Source organism: Rhinopithecus bieti, unplaced genomic scaffold (assembly GCF_001698545.2).
Source record: "Rhinopithecus bieti isolate Rb0 unplaced genomic scaffold, ASM169854v2 scaffold_7605, whole genome shotgun sequence".
NCBI lineage: Eukaryota > Metazoa > Chordata > Mammalia > Primates > Cercopithecidae > Rhinopithecus > Rhinopithecus bieti.
Genome location: NW_016805506.1, coordinates 1,838,737 through 1,854,314, shown reverse-complemented (window position 1 = coordinate 1,854,314; position 15,578 = coordinate 1,838,737). Strand labels below are relative to the sequence as shown.

General features: G+C 38.5%; 1 long non-coding RNA gene across 1 annotated transcript; it reads left to right on the top strand.

Moving 5' to 3' along the window:
- Positions 1 to 5,907: 5,907 nt before the first annotated feature.
- Positions 5,908 to 12,956, top strand: LOC108530053 (uncharacterized). Its single transcript, XR_001885746.1, has 3 exons — positions 5,908 to 5,973; positions 8,143 to 8,291; positions 12,839 to 12,956. It is a non-coding gene; the product is annotated as an uncharacterized LOC108530053 (long non-coding RNA).
- The last annotated feature ends 2,622 nt before the right edge of the window (positions 12,957 to 15,578 follow it).

Sequence of the window (15,578 nt, the reverse complement as noted above, 5' to 3'; positions counted from 1 at the left end):
ACATCACTCCCAAAAGATTCTTTCCACTCCGTTTTTTTGAGTGTGTGGTAAAAACACTTGAGATCTATTCACTCAAACATTTTCCACATATAGTATTGTTTCTGCTTTTGTTTGCTTTTTTTGTTTTGTTTTCTTTTGTTTTGCTTTTTGAAATGGAGTCTCACTCTTGTCTTCAGACTGGAGTGCAGTGGAACGATCTCGGCTCACTGCAACCTCCGCTTCCCGGGTTCAAGCAATTCTCCTGCCTCAGTCTCCCAAGTAGCTGGGACCACTGGCACTTACCACTATGCCCAGCTAATTTTTGTATTTTTAGTACAGATGGGGTTGGTCAGGATGCTCTTGATCTCTTGACCTTGTGATCTGCCCATTTTGGCCTCCTAGAGTGCAGGGATTACAGGCGTGAGCCACTGCGCCCAGCCATAGTATTGTTAACTATAGGAGTCATGTAGTACAGCAGATCTTACTCATCTTAAATAACTTAAACTTACTCATCTTATATAACTTAAACTTCACACCCATTCAGCCATTTCCCATTGTCCACTCTTCCAGGCCCTGGTAACCACCATTCTACTCTTTGCCTTTATGAATTTGACTATTTTAGATACCTCATTTAAGTGGAATGATGCAGAATTTGTTTTTCTGTGACTGACTAGTTTCACATAGCATAATTTCATGATTGTTAACATTGTAAAATTATTCAGTTTCACAAATACATATTGAATCTTCAGCCAGCATTGTACTAGGGACTGGCTCTGCACAGTTAGTTGAGCCAGCATAGCTGCTACTGGCCTTCAGCTTGAGTTAATCATTACCCTATTGTTATAAATGAAATTTGTTTACACATTTTTATTGTGCATATAAGGTTGTGGTAAACATTTCAGTACATAAAATTTTTTTCTGGATGTAGGATTATTGCCTCATGATATATTCTAAGAAGTAAAATTATTGCATCAAAGGGAAAATAAAAAAGTTTAAGAACTTTGATATCTCTTGCCACACAAATGAGATGAAGAAGTTCGCAAGTTCGTTCCGAAAAGTGGTCAACACTCAGGACACACAATCAATCACTGTGACTTTGATATAAAATATATTAAGTAAAAAAGGCTGACAACGATGTATAGACACATCTTTCTCTAATATGTGCTTGCTCTATGGATGAGACCCAAGTGAAGCTATCTTGTCCTCATGAGGGGAAGAAATTTAATATTTACTTACTTGGGGTTAACTATGTGTCAGATACCACTTTATATTTGCTATTTTATTTATCACAATATAGAAGCATCAACAAATGAATTGATAAACTTTTGCATGTATAAAGGGTTGTAGTTTATATAGTGCTTTCATTTGCATGATTTTGTTTATGACTAACACAGTTTGTCCATCTAAAAATGTGTTTTCATTTATCTGTATTTCCCTCGAGTTCTTTCATTGAATAAACTTGTAGTAGGTGATTTTTTAGAATAATGTAAAAAAAAAATTCAAAATGTGATTTACATTTGAAAAAGGAGGGAAGAAAAGAAAGTCAGAGAAAATGTTTAAAGGGAACTTTATTAAAGCATTTGAAGATTTGAAAGGCGATTTGCCCTCCTCCTCAACAATTTCCAACAAGCGCTCAATTTGGTACTTCTCCTTCTTGCATGTGTCCTTTTAATTTTATGGGACTTTAGCTTGCCTTCTTCTCTGATATGCCAATGAAAGGGAAAGTCAGACAATGGGACTATACTGATCTGAAATGCTTCCTTCTCTTATCCCCCTCCCACCTCCGCCTCACAACTAGATGTTCATCCCAGAAACACTTTTCTTTCTGATCATGAAATTCTATTATTGCAGTTAATACTGTCAGCTATTTTATAGGGGGATGTGTAAAACAAAACAATTTTTTGATGTAAAAGACCCATTCACAGAACATAGATTTAAAAGAAAGAGAAGAAAGAAAATTGCATCTTAAAGATAAATAACAGTCAACTTCTGTCCAGAGTAGTAGCAGCCAAATGTAAATAAAGATTATTTAGTGAAGTTCTTGAAATACTTTTCCAGGAGGTACAAATAGTGTCAGTGAGTGGTTTAGGCTGTGAGGCTCTTGAACAGAAGATAATAGAAATCTGGTTAGTAGTCAGATGTTTGATGCTATGAAAATAAAAGCTATATAGTGATAATAGCAATAATTGTAGCACTCTACCTTCTATGAAATAGACCTATTTGCTGGCTTTAAGTGCATTCATAAACAAAATTTCATTTAGGTGTCACAGAAATCCTGTACGGTAGACAAATCAGTTATTATGAAGCCATCTTGCAGACAACCAAACTTGGAAAAGTTAATATTTGCTCAAATGACCCAGTTAGTTAGTATGGGAGTCTGAATTAAGTCCAGGTTTTATAAATCCAATTCTATTTATTCCCTCCTTTTTATAGCATGATGGCGGGCGGGGGGGGGGGGCAGGGGGTAACTTTGTGAAGGAGGAGACTATTTGTATACGCCTCCGTTATCCCTGAACTATTCACTGTAATCTTTGCTGAATCAGGGAGTGTGTACCAGAAGATAAAGACAGAGGATGCAATATGAGAGACAAATGAATGTCCTTCTTATTTGCGAAACATGGAAATATGTTGAGTTTGACAAAATAGAGACTGGTGGTTTTGACACCCATCCTAAGCATGATTCTAGAACAATAAGTTGTTAGAAAGATTGAGAGGTCCCTGAGAGAGCTGAGATGACATATTCACCTTATCTCTCATTATCTGGGGCTCAGCTTGACAGTGGTTAATGGGAAACCAGTGATTCCTAGGGCTCAGCATAGTTTCATGTAGTAAAACTCCTGGGTGGTGGGCAGTGTTCTGAGGTGCCCAGAAGGGACCATAGCTGCTTAAATTTCTTATAATCTCCACCAACCTCCTCCACTTACTTATACGCATAAATACAGAATGCTCGCTCTGCTAACTGCTTTAGGAAAAGCGTCTAGTACCCAGCCCCTCCAAATTAATTGCTATCTTCCACATAAGAATTTTGGAGCTGCCTCTGTGTTAAGCTAGCCTCATTTTCTCCTATATTAAGTTTACTAGACCAGAGAAATTTGGTAGAGAAGATATATCTGCACTTGAGCAAGGCATTTGTCAAATAGCTCTCCTAATATTCATGTGGAAAAGGCTAGTATAATTAGAATAACTAGTGACTGGTTGAATAATTTCATCCAAATGAATTCATATGTATCTGAAGTAAAATTTCTAATTGGGTGCCTTGGGAGAGGGTAGAAAGTAAATGTGTCTTTCTGTTTTTCACTTCAACCTTACAATTGTGACAAATATTGGAGTTGGGTTTTTTGTTTGTTTGTTTGTTTGTTTTTGTTGTTGTTTTTGTCTGAGTAGGAAAGACTCTTCCCTTCACCTTTTGGAGAAGTGCTCATCCCAGGTCATTCTAGGGGCACAGATAGTCATTTTATTCCCACTCCTCTGGCCACCAGTATGGGCATAGGATCCGGAGAACCCATCATCTCTGGATCCAGTAATTAATCACATCCTTTACTATGTTTCAAAGCCTGTTCTACAGTACTTAGTGTCTTCATAATCTAGCAAAGTTGGCATTATTCTCCTCTAGTTTGTAGTGAAAGAAAGAACAGAGGGGGACAGAGATTGTTTTACATTTACTCAAAATTACTCATTTAAAACTTCTGAAAACTGATGCATACCCTGTGACATTTTGTTTTCCAAGCTCTTCACCCAGGATTGAATTAGGCACAGGCTCACAATACTTCTAGGGGCACACAAAAATGTTTTCATTTTGATTGGTTTTAAATAAAAGAAGAAAATATATAATAATATTGAAAGTATAACAATGAATTCAGCCTAGATTGTATCCTTGTTTATATCAAGGTGGCCAACAAATGTATTTACATATTTTTTACGGGGAAGAGTTCCTCCATGCAAAGTACCTAGGACATACAAAAGGCATGATTCAACCCTTCCTCCATGCCAACCCTACTTCCTGGCAACACGTAAGGGAGAGGAGGAATTATATGTTTAGTGGAGAGTGGTTGGGTATGAGAGAGAAAGATTGGAACAGTGGAAAACGTATTGGAATGGATTAATGAAGAATAAAATGGGCCTTGTGCGGAGCAGAAGGCAGTGCCGTGACTTGCCCATGCTTTGTGCTTACTTTGCTTGCATTGTCTCAACATTCTCAAGAATGCAGTGGGATGATTCCTGTCTTTCCTGGCCCCACATAGGTACCTGGGGAGCTTCAAACAATTTTTTATTAACTGATCAAGAATGATTCATTTTTGTTTTCTCAGAAGACCTAGTCAATAAATTTTTAAACACCCAAGCAGTATGAATGTATCAACAATAGCTACAGCAACTGGTATTTGTGTCATTTAACTACTTCATAGTTAAAAAGTGCAGACTTGGCTGGGCATGGTGGCTCACACCTGTAATCCCAGCACTTTGGCAGACCAAAGTGGGCAGATCATGAGGTCAGAAGATTGAGACCATTCTGGCTAACATGGTGAAACTCCGTCTCTACTAAAAATACAAACAAACAAGCAAAAATTAGCCGGGCATGGTGGCATGCACCTGTAGTCCCAGCTACTTGAGAGGCTGAGGCAAGAGGATTGCTTGAACCCAGAAGGCAGGGGTTGCAGTGAGCCAAGATCATGCCACTGCACTCCAGCCTGGGCGACAGAGCAAGACATCATGTCAAAAAAACTAACTAAATAAATAAAAGTGTGCAGGCTTTAGATTCCAATAAACCTTTGTCCAAGTCCAAGTCCCACCCTTTCTCAGCAATTCACAGCCCAGGTATTATCTGTATTTTTGCCAGTACAGTCTTAAAATATAGTTTTCAATTATGTCTTTATAGAGGAAAGGAGCCAGGATGGCAAAAGAAGTTATTTAAGTTCCCCACGACTCAGTATCCTTGACTGTTAGGGAGATATAGAGTAACCATCCCAGAGTTGGACACCCTGTAGGTGTTCAGTAAATGGTGGCTATTGTCTTTATTTGTATGCACCCCCATCTTGCAGATGAGAAAACAGATTCAGATAGCAAAAATGAATTGCTCAAGATCACCAACACAACGGCAGGGTTAAAATTTAGTAAAGAGTCACTGAAATGGCTGAGGCTTCTGTGAAGGTGAGACTGCTGGCAAATACACCAGAAGATGGTAAGCTGCTGTGAGAAGTCAAGGATTAATATAAGCTCAAGAGAAAAATCCTCCTGCCTCTTATACCTTCCAGTCCAATTCTTTTTTTTTTCTCCAGAGACAAAATTTCACTTTGTCACCCATCTAGAGAATGGTGGCACATCATCCCTCACTCTAGCCTCCAACTCCTAGGCTCAAGCTATTTTCCCACTTCAGCTTCCCAAAGTCACTGAGACTACAGGCTAAAGCCACCATACCTGAATACTTATTTTTTCTTTTTCTTTTTACTTTCTGTAGAGATGGGGTCTGACTATATTGTCCAGGCTGGTCTCAAACTCCTGGCCTCAAGTGATCATCCTGCCTTGGCCTCCAGTCCCATTCTTATCTGTTATTATTTCTGAGTGGCCAGTAGGTCACCTGGATTATACATGTATATTGGTTCTGACTCTGGTAGCATTCTAAAGATTTCAGATTTAAGTCCTTGTTTCATTAGGAAATTTCCAAGGAGACCAAAAGAACATGGCCATTTTTAATACAAGTATCTCTTATTTACCATTTTTACTAAGAAAACCCACCAAGTTAAGAATTATAGTTACTTCAACCACATGAGACTTCAGAGCGTTATGATGTAATAATGTAGTCATGCATTGCTTAACAACGAGGACAGTTTCTGAGAAATGCATTATTAGATGGCTTTGTCATTATGTAAACATCATAGGTGTACTTACACAAACCTACATGGTATAGCCCGCTACACACTTAGGCTATACGGTGTAGTTTATTGCTGCCAGATGACAAACCTGTACAGCAGGGTACTGTACCGAATACTGTAGGCAATTGTAAGTTATGGTATTTGTGTATTTAAACACACCTAAATGTAGAAAGGATACATTAAAATATGGTATTATAATCTTATGTGACCACCATTGTATATGTGCTCTGCTGTTGACTAAAACGTCACTGTGCAACACATAACCGCAATTACAACATTAATAAGAATAATACTCAAATTTGACCTATCTATAGTGCTATATAGTTTGCAAAATGCCGTTAAATGTAATCTCATTCGATCTTTACAATAATACTGGGAAGTAAAGACATGTACATCCCCAATTTACAGACATCCCCAATTTACAGATGAGAAAATTGAGGCCCAGTAAAGTGAATTGATTGTCTAAAGTTAAGTATTTTGAACAGTCTCAAATCCAAGATTTCTGCCTCTGCCTCCATATCCTTTGTGATAATATGGTAAATTTCCAAGTATTTCTGTAGCCATTTTCTCAAATAACTCACAATGGACACTCACAGTGTTTAGACTTTATGTCTGGAAGAACACAGGTAGTGTCTATGGTTACAATTTAACGAGACATAATGGTGAATAAGAACTTTCTCTATGCAAAACAAATTGTGTAATTTTACTGGAAGAAAAAGGAATGGTGAAAACATAGATCTTGCCCAGAAAAACTTAACTATTTAGTAAAAGAGGTAGATATACTGATAGCAAATCACAAGTAAAAGTATGCTGAATTAAGAATCATAGCAAATACACATGCACAAATCAGGATGAAGAGAGGGAAGAGAAATTACTTCTTATTAAGGGACTGGTGAAAGATTATAAAATAACACTGTTAGGCCTTGAGGATAAGAAAAAATATTGATAGAGAAAGAAGAGAGAGAACAGATCAAAAAAACCACCATGAGAAAATGTATGCATGCAAGTACATAACATGCTTGCACATTGGCAAATATTATTCAGCATACACAGTAGTGTTCATCAGCTTCTCTAAAGTTTTAGATCCTGAAAGCACAGATGTAACTTGCTTCTCAATCTGATGTTCTTCCCACAACTTTAATCAGGTCTTGAGAGGCCTAACCTGTCTTTTTATTCGGGGCTCAACCACTGAATTTCCAGATGCCTCCTCTACTCTTTCTTAAAGATTCACAGGGTGACAGTGGTTCACACATCTTTGCAGCCAGTATCCACTTCCTATTGTAATCCATCTGTTAACATTAGTGAGGAAAAAGAATCTGTACCTCTGTTCCTACTTATCCCTATTACCAAGATCCCACAGCGCAAACGGCCTTGGTATGTGGTAGAAATAGGCAATAAAAATATGTTGCATTTGGCATTCAGAGTACTTTAGAACCAAGAAACTCCAAGTAGCTTTTAAAATATTCATCATGTTTAACCATATTTAATCACTGAGTTAACCCATGGCTAAAAAACACTAGACAGGGAATAAAAAGAACTAGGTTCTGGCCACTATTCTGGAAGGTGACCTTTGCCAAGCTTTTCCTCTATGAGCCTCAGGTGCTCATCACTTAAAACACACACACACACACACACACACACACACACACACACACACACACACACATGAACCAAAGCTCTTGGGCTTTAAGATTCTGCTCTAATTGTGTAAATGAAGGAATCGCAAGGGCATCAAATACAAAGATTTGGTTACACTTCAGATATCTTTGGCAGGCTTAGAATAAGAAACCAATCTTTTCATAAGAAAAGTTGTTTCACTCTTTTGTCCCAGTGACTCTTGGGGGAAAATTGCTAAAGAATAGAGACAAAGAACTCTGTCTTTGAGTTATTTTGTCCTTATCAAAGTCAGCCCAAAAATTCATTTTTGTATCTGATCTGTGTTTGGAGTCAGTTCTCTCTCTCCTACTTGCTCCTCTGCTTTTCTTTCCTCTTCCTCGTCTATTATAAGGCAATTATAGCACAGTGAGCAACTCTGGATATTAAAGACAGACAAGTACAGAGCCACAAGATTTCATATAGCATTTGTTACTTCCTTGCCATGTGGCCTTGCCTGAATTACTTTGCTTCTTTCTGAGGCTTGGTTTTCTTATCAACTAAATGGGACTAATAATACTAATTTATAGAGTTGTCGTGAAGTACTTAAAGTATAAAAGAGCTAAAATGATGCCTGGCAAAAGAACCCAGTAAAACTCCAATGAGAAAATCAGGTTAGATATTTTCCCTTTCTATTTTACAGGCAATCAGTAAAGTGACTAAAAGTGAAGTCAGACAGACCAGCCTTCAAATTATGGCTGCAGCATGTACTTACCACCTCTAAACCTGAGCTTCTTAAGTTAAAATGGAGATCACTCTTTCTAATGGGACTTTTTGGGAATGTAAAATAAGGTAATGACTCTGTAACACTTTGTGTCTGGCTATATACACGTAAAGTTTAATAAATTATATTCATTGCCACTGATTATTCATTTATTCATTCATTCGCATTCTCAATTATCAGTAGTTCCAGCCTACAAAATATTTCCTGGGCACTTAATAGCTGCTAAGTTCTGTGCTGTGCACTGGGCACACAATGACAAATATGTTCTATTAATTCACTTACCCAATATAAGCTTATAGTCTAGAGGTAAAAAATAGACATATAGATATTTCTGATACAATAGCCTAAGTATGCACAAGAAACTAGGGAATCCCAAAGAAAAATCTTTAACTTGGCTAGAGGAGTATGCTCAGACTTGATTTCTTCAAGGAGATGATAAGTGGGTTGAGTCAAGAAGGATTAGCAGCTATGTATGGCTCAGTCAAAGGAGGATAAGAAAATGTGTGTGTTCTATAAGGGAGAAAACCAAAGAATAGTGATTTTGAAGCTTTGTGTTCCATTAGAATCACCTGGGGAGCTTTGAAAGCTCACGATGCCTGAGTTTCTTTCCCTACCAATAAAGCAGAAGTCCTGGGGATGGGACTCAGACATCAGTGCTTTCAAAAGCTCCACAGGTAGTTTCAATGTGCAGCCAAGTGGTGAGCCCCTGGCTTAAACCAGTGTGTGGGTGGAAACTGTTCTGTCCTGGAATAAGCAGGGGCCAATGAGGAAGCACATGAATAACAGGGCACTGTCTTTATACTTGACTTATATGTGGTGATTAGACATTGGGGAGTTTAAAAGGAGACAGCAGAGTGTCAATCACATTTGTGTTTTGGAGGGATTGCTCGGGATGTAACTCACTACTGAATTCCAGGGGAAGCAAAAAATTTTTAAAAAGTAATGTGAAGTACAATTTTCAGAAAGCATAGAATCAATCAATCACTACTGGAAGAATGTGCTTTGGAAATTCCTTAGTGACACATGGGGTTTATAAATATACTGATGCCTAGGGCTTTCCTCAGACATCAGAAAATGTTTTAGGGATGTGTTATTTTGCTATTTTCATTTTCATGACGTTCACCTAAAGGGATTGAGAACACCTGCCAATGAACCTGAGCGACCATCTCATGAAAGGATATTTAGTCACTGAGGTAACAAAAGTTCATGACCTATGTGTGGGTCAGGCTGGGTTAGTAACAGGGTCAGTTTTTGGGCAGAAGGTTATTAGAGCACTCAGGCATCTTTAGTAACCTTTGATCTGTCTACCTTTGATCTAGCAACCTTTGGCCCATCTCTCCTTTGATCAATTGTTCTCCTTGCCCTTCAAAGTGCTAATGCCTACAATTCCACCTGTTTTATTTCTATCAAAAACAGTACTCCCATTAGAAAAACCCTGAAATGTGCCACTGACCCTTGACTGAGACTGAAAGCACAGTCTGAATCTGGAAGGGCTTATCTGCTCCAAAGAGAACTGTAAGGTTCAGCAAGTCCTGGGTGTGAGGGGGAGACCTCCTTTGACTAGGGTGGGGGTGTGATCACTTACTACATAGATACATAAAAGCAGACAAAGCACCATCAGGCAGATCAAGGATGGATCAGGTCATTAAACAACAGTTAAGGCCCACACTGATGTGGGCACATCTGACTCAATACTTCTTAGCAAAAATCTGGGAGAGAGATGCTCTGTCTTGACCCTAGTGAAGAGACACAGACCAGGAGGAGACAGACAGCCACCCCAAACCTCCTTCTCCTAGCTTCTTTAAGGAGCCAGACTTCTATAAGCAAGCGGCCAGTGCATTTGTATGACTCAACAGTGACACCCAGTGACTCTCTCGGTCAATCCCAGGTGGCTGCTCCCGGAGGATCTTCTGGGGAATACATTTCAGCCTCCATTACCTAGTACTGAATCAGCAGCAGCAATCACATCAAATTCAGTCTTGAAAGAGACAAACATAATAAAAAATCCCAGTTTGTATTAACATAATCATCTAACTGTTGAAGCATATTCTTCTCCCCTGTTGGGCCATGTCTGATGTCAAACATAATACCACCATGTAGTACTGTACCTTCTTGACGTTGGAATCACAAGGCAGTGATTATTTATAATGTAAGTAAGACCCTAGAGACAGGCGTGTAACAGGCCCACATCATTACATATTGGGCCAGCCAAATCTAGACATGGAGAGAGAGATTAACAATTTGTATTATAACCCAGACAGAAGAGACCAGCATAACCCATGGGATTCCAAACCATGGCACACACACAAAAATAAGATAATCTGAGAACATTTAGCCTAGCAAACAAAAAGTTCTTCATGGAATGGGGATAAGAGTTGGGATGCTTTCTTTCAGATGTTGGATGGGCGGGTATAAAAAGAAGGGATTTTACTGGTTTTATTTGTTCCCAAGAACAGAAATGGAGTTAACGAGTACAGGGAAACTGCTTTACGTTCAACATAAGGAAGCTCTTTATAACAACTGAATCTACTGGGAAATGAAAGACATTCAGGAAGCAGAGAATTTTATGTCATTGAAAACATAGTGCAGGCATGCCTTTTAATAATAATAATTCCAGTTTTTAAAAAAGGGAGAATGGATCAGGTAAATAATTCAGTAACTTTAATAAGTCAAAGGACAGGGACGTGGGTGGTCAAGGGTGCAGGAAGATAATTGGGCATAGCATTTAGGGCTGATTGAAATCTTTCTCCACTTATCACTTTTTTAAAAAATAATTAAAACATGTTTCCTTCCTCATTCTCATTAGACCAGCATTCTTTGTTTATCCATTTACATAGTGGGTAGAAAATGCTTGCACCCTCCACCTACATTCACCTACCTGTCACGAGAAAAACAGATACCCCCTACTTCCCTCTTCCCGCTTCCTTTTCCCTCATTGTTTCTATACCAAGAACAGCTTAGCTAGAATCAGGGTCTGATCCTTGACGCAGTCAACAACAGCTAGGGAGGAGATCATTATATTATACGAGTGTAGATAAGCAATGATTGTCCAATGCACTGAAAGATCTATTGTCAAGAAGCTTAGAAGGAAAAAAAAAGTACATTATGGGAGGGAATGAATCCACAGTAAGGCTGTGCTGTGGTTTGAATGTGTCCTTCCAAAAGTCATGTAAAAACCTCATCCCCATTATGGTAGGATTAAGAGGTGAAGCCTTTAGAAGGTGATTAGATCATGAGGGTTCTGCTTTCATGAATGGAATTAGTGCTCTTAGAAAAGACACTTGACAGGGCTCTTTTATTCTTCTGTCATGTAAGGACACATAGAAAGCACCATCTATGAAGCACAAGCCCTCACCAGACACCAAATCTGCTGGCACCTTGATCTTGAACTTCTCAGCCTCCAGAATTGTGAGCTATAAATATCTATTGTTAATAAATTAGGCAGTCTAAGATATTTGTTACAGAGACCTGCATAGACTAAGATAGGCTAGGAGACTAAGATGGGCTATCTTCTCTTTAAATATTAAATTCCCTGAATCTCTGATTAATTCTAAATAATGCCAAATTTATCTCCCAGTTTAGCCATTCCTGTTATTCTCTGCTGTGCTTTACCCTAATCTGCTAATTGATTATGGATTATGAAAAGAAAAAAGTATAAAGAGAAAAATGAAACAACTGAAGAAAAGGTACAAATCAAGAAACTGGAATGTACCAGGGTTAGTTTGGGGTATTGACTTGGTTGTAGGCTGGCCTCCAGTGAGAAAAAGCATAAGTAAAAATGTATGAAGCTTCCAGTTCAAACTTGGGTTATTATTTGGCATAAAATATATCTGGACTAGTGGTTGAGGTCCAAGCACCTGGAGTCTCTGGCAAATAACTAAGCAGGATCTCAAGGTTGTAGCCAATCAAGCTGGAGTTCAAGGTTAGTCATCAGATAAGGGAGAGATATCAACCTAGAACTGAGGTATACACCCAGTCTAAACCCAAGAGCCCACTGAGATAGTTTCAACTCCTGAAAATAGCCATATATATATATTTGAATTTAGGTCCATATATATATATGTGGATTTGAATTTAGGTCTTCATGGGTAATGTAAAATGAGGAAAATCACTTCCCTTTCCCGAGCCTTGGTTTCCTCATTTGTAAAATGGGAAAATGGGATCATAGGTACTAACCTGATGATAGGATCCTACTGATTTAGGGATTAGAAGAGACATTGTACTTAAAATGCCTAATACATTGCCTGGCACAATGTAGATGTTCTTTAATAATCATTATCAATGTTATGACGAACCTAGGTGGGAACTGGGAAGAAGCTGGGCCATGGAGCCCATGCCCGCCACAATTCTGTGCATTTGTAGAAATGTTGGATATCGAAATTTCCTGACATAGTCCCTATGTGTTCAGTGCTGATTTGACAAAAGTTCTTGATATCAGCACTCAGACAACATTGAGGAATGCAATGGCTTCTTTGTTGAATGTTTATTTTCCTTTCATATTCTCTTACTCCACCAATTTTTCTCTGGTCTTTGCTATAGAAACCAGCTGTACTCAGGTGTAGCCGAATAGCACCTGATCTCAGCTGCACTGCATATCTCTTGCTTTTTCTCCCAGGGCTTATCTGCCACAATCACATGGATCTACTGCAAGTGCTTGATCAGCCATTCTGGTGTCTGCACACACTGGGAACAGATCGGGTGTTAACATTTCCTGGAACAATGCTTTACCAATGGGCAGGAACTAGTAGGTAAGTATTCTCTTTTTCCCAATCTCAAAGATTTCTAAGGCACATTCCATACAGCTCTTGAAATATCACAAACAGGATTAAGCTCCAGTTTTTCTGTAATTGTAATCAGCTCAATAACCTTGGATTGGCTGCTTTTCTTCTTTCTCCATTTACACTTCACTAATCCTCCGAGCCTGTGGCTTGGAAATAAACCTTCCCTGGTTTATTCCTCAGACCATCCGTCATGTACCATAGGAGCAAATGACCCCAAATAAACTACCTCCACAAAGGCCTGTGTCTCAAGCTCTGCTATTTAGGAAGAATTCAAACCAGAATTCTACAATGCTAGCATAGCACTAAGAGATGGGTAAGACATCAGAGATAATTTAGTCAATTCCCACATTTCATGGATGGGTATGCATAAATAGAGAGAATTAGTGAATCCTTCAAAGTCACAAACAGGCGGCTTGTGCAAAAGGGAACCCAAAATGCGAAAAGGGAACAACTGGGGGATGGGGTAAAGGGACTGAAGAGAAAAGAAAAAGTTGCCTGGGTGATGGAAAGAAGAAAGAGCAAGCCATTAATACATCTTAGCACAGTGGGGATGACATGTATTGAATCTACCCTGTCAGCAGAGCAGAGCTCAGCACCCACCCTGATAAATGCCAGGTTCCCTTGCTGACACTTGATAAAGGTTCCATCTAATAGCAGAGCAGCACTGAGAATAGGGTGATGGTGGCACTTGCTATTTTAACCTCCACTCCTTTCCAGTGTGTAACATGGAATAGGTGCTCAATGAATGTCTGTGAAGTAATGGGCAAATTAGTGAGGCAAAACTTCTTCAGCATCTTCGTCATGAATGCCCACATACCTGGCTTTTCTGTGTGCAGTTGGGTATCTAGCTATATATGAGTGCACACCTTTTTTTCTCTTTTATTATTTTGTGTCTGTATATTAAAAAAATTTTTAGGGGTTTATGTCACAGTGAGTATAGCCACTCTTGAGTTCCTTGACTATATGTGTGTGTGTGTATACACTGTATATTATATATACCATACCTGTATACATGCATATATGTGTGTGCATATATTTATAAATTCACACACAGAGTCATGCATCACTTAATGTCAGGGATACTTTCTGAAAAATTTGTCAGGGGATTTTAACACAGGCCTAGAGTAGGTGTAACACAAGCCTATAGAATCTGTATAGCAGAAGTCTTCATACAGGATATAGCCTACCACACTCCTAGGCTCAATGGTATAGCCTATTGCTTCTAGGCCACAAACCTGTACAGCATGTTATTGTGCTGAATATTGTAGGCGATTATAACACAATGGTAAGCATTTGTTTATCTAAACATAGAAAAGGTACAGTAGAAATACAGAATAAAAGTTAAAAACTGGCATACCTGTGTAGGGCACTTATCATGAATGGAGCTTGTAGGACTGGAATTTGCTCTGGCTGAGTCTGTGAGTGAGTGATGAGTGAATGTGAAATCCTAGAACATTACTGTACACTGCTATAGATTTTATAAACACGGCACACTTAGGATACACTAAACTTATAAAACAGATTTCTCCAATAATAAATTAACCTTAGCCTACTGTAATATTTTACTTCATAAACTTTTATATTTTACTTTTGACTCTTCTATGATAACATTTAGTTTGAAACACAAGCATGCTGTACAGCTATATAATTTTTTCTTTCTTTATATCCTTCTATAAGCTTTTTTCAATTTTATTTTTTTAAAACTTTTAAACTTTTTTGCTAAAATCTAAGACATGGATCGGGCATGGTGGCTCACGCCTGTAATCTTAGCACTTTGGGAGGCCAAAGCAGGTGGATCACCTGAGGTCAGGAGGTCGAGACCAGCCTGACCAACATGGAGAAATCATGTCACTACTTAAATTAAAAATATAAAAATTATCTGGGCCTTTTGGTGCATGCCTGTAATCCCAGCTACTCTGGAGGCTGAGGCAGGAGAATCACTTGAACCTGAGAGGCGGAGGTTGCAATGAGCCAAGATTATGCCACTGCACTCCAACCTGGTTCACAGAGTGAGACTCTGTCTTAAAACAACAACAACAACAAAAATAAACAAGACATGGCCATACACATTAGTTTAAGCCTACATAGGGTCAGGATCATCAATATCACCCTCTCCCACCTCTACATCTTGTCCCACTGGAAGGTCTTCAGGGGCAATAGCATGGATGGAATTGTCATCTCCTATGTCTTCTATGATAACAATGCCTTCTTCTGGAATACCTCCTAAAGAATCTGACTGAGGCTGTTTACAGTTAACTACATATACATGTGTGTGTGTGTATATATATATGCACATATCTGTGTGTGTGTGTGTAGAAAGAGTATAATCTAAAATAACAATAACAATATAGTATAATAAGTACATAAACCAGTAACATAGTTTTTTATTATCATTATCAAGTATTATGTAGTGTACATAATTACATGTGCTATACTTTTATATGACTGACAGTACAGTAGGTTTGTTTACTCTGGCATATCCACAAACACTTGAGTAATATATTATGCTACAACATTAAATGTCTAAAAGGTCACTAAGTAACAGGAATTTTCACCTCCATTATAATCATATGA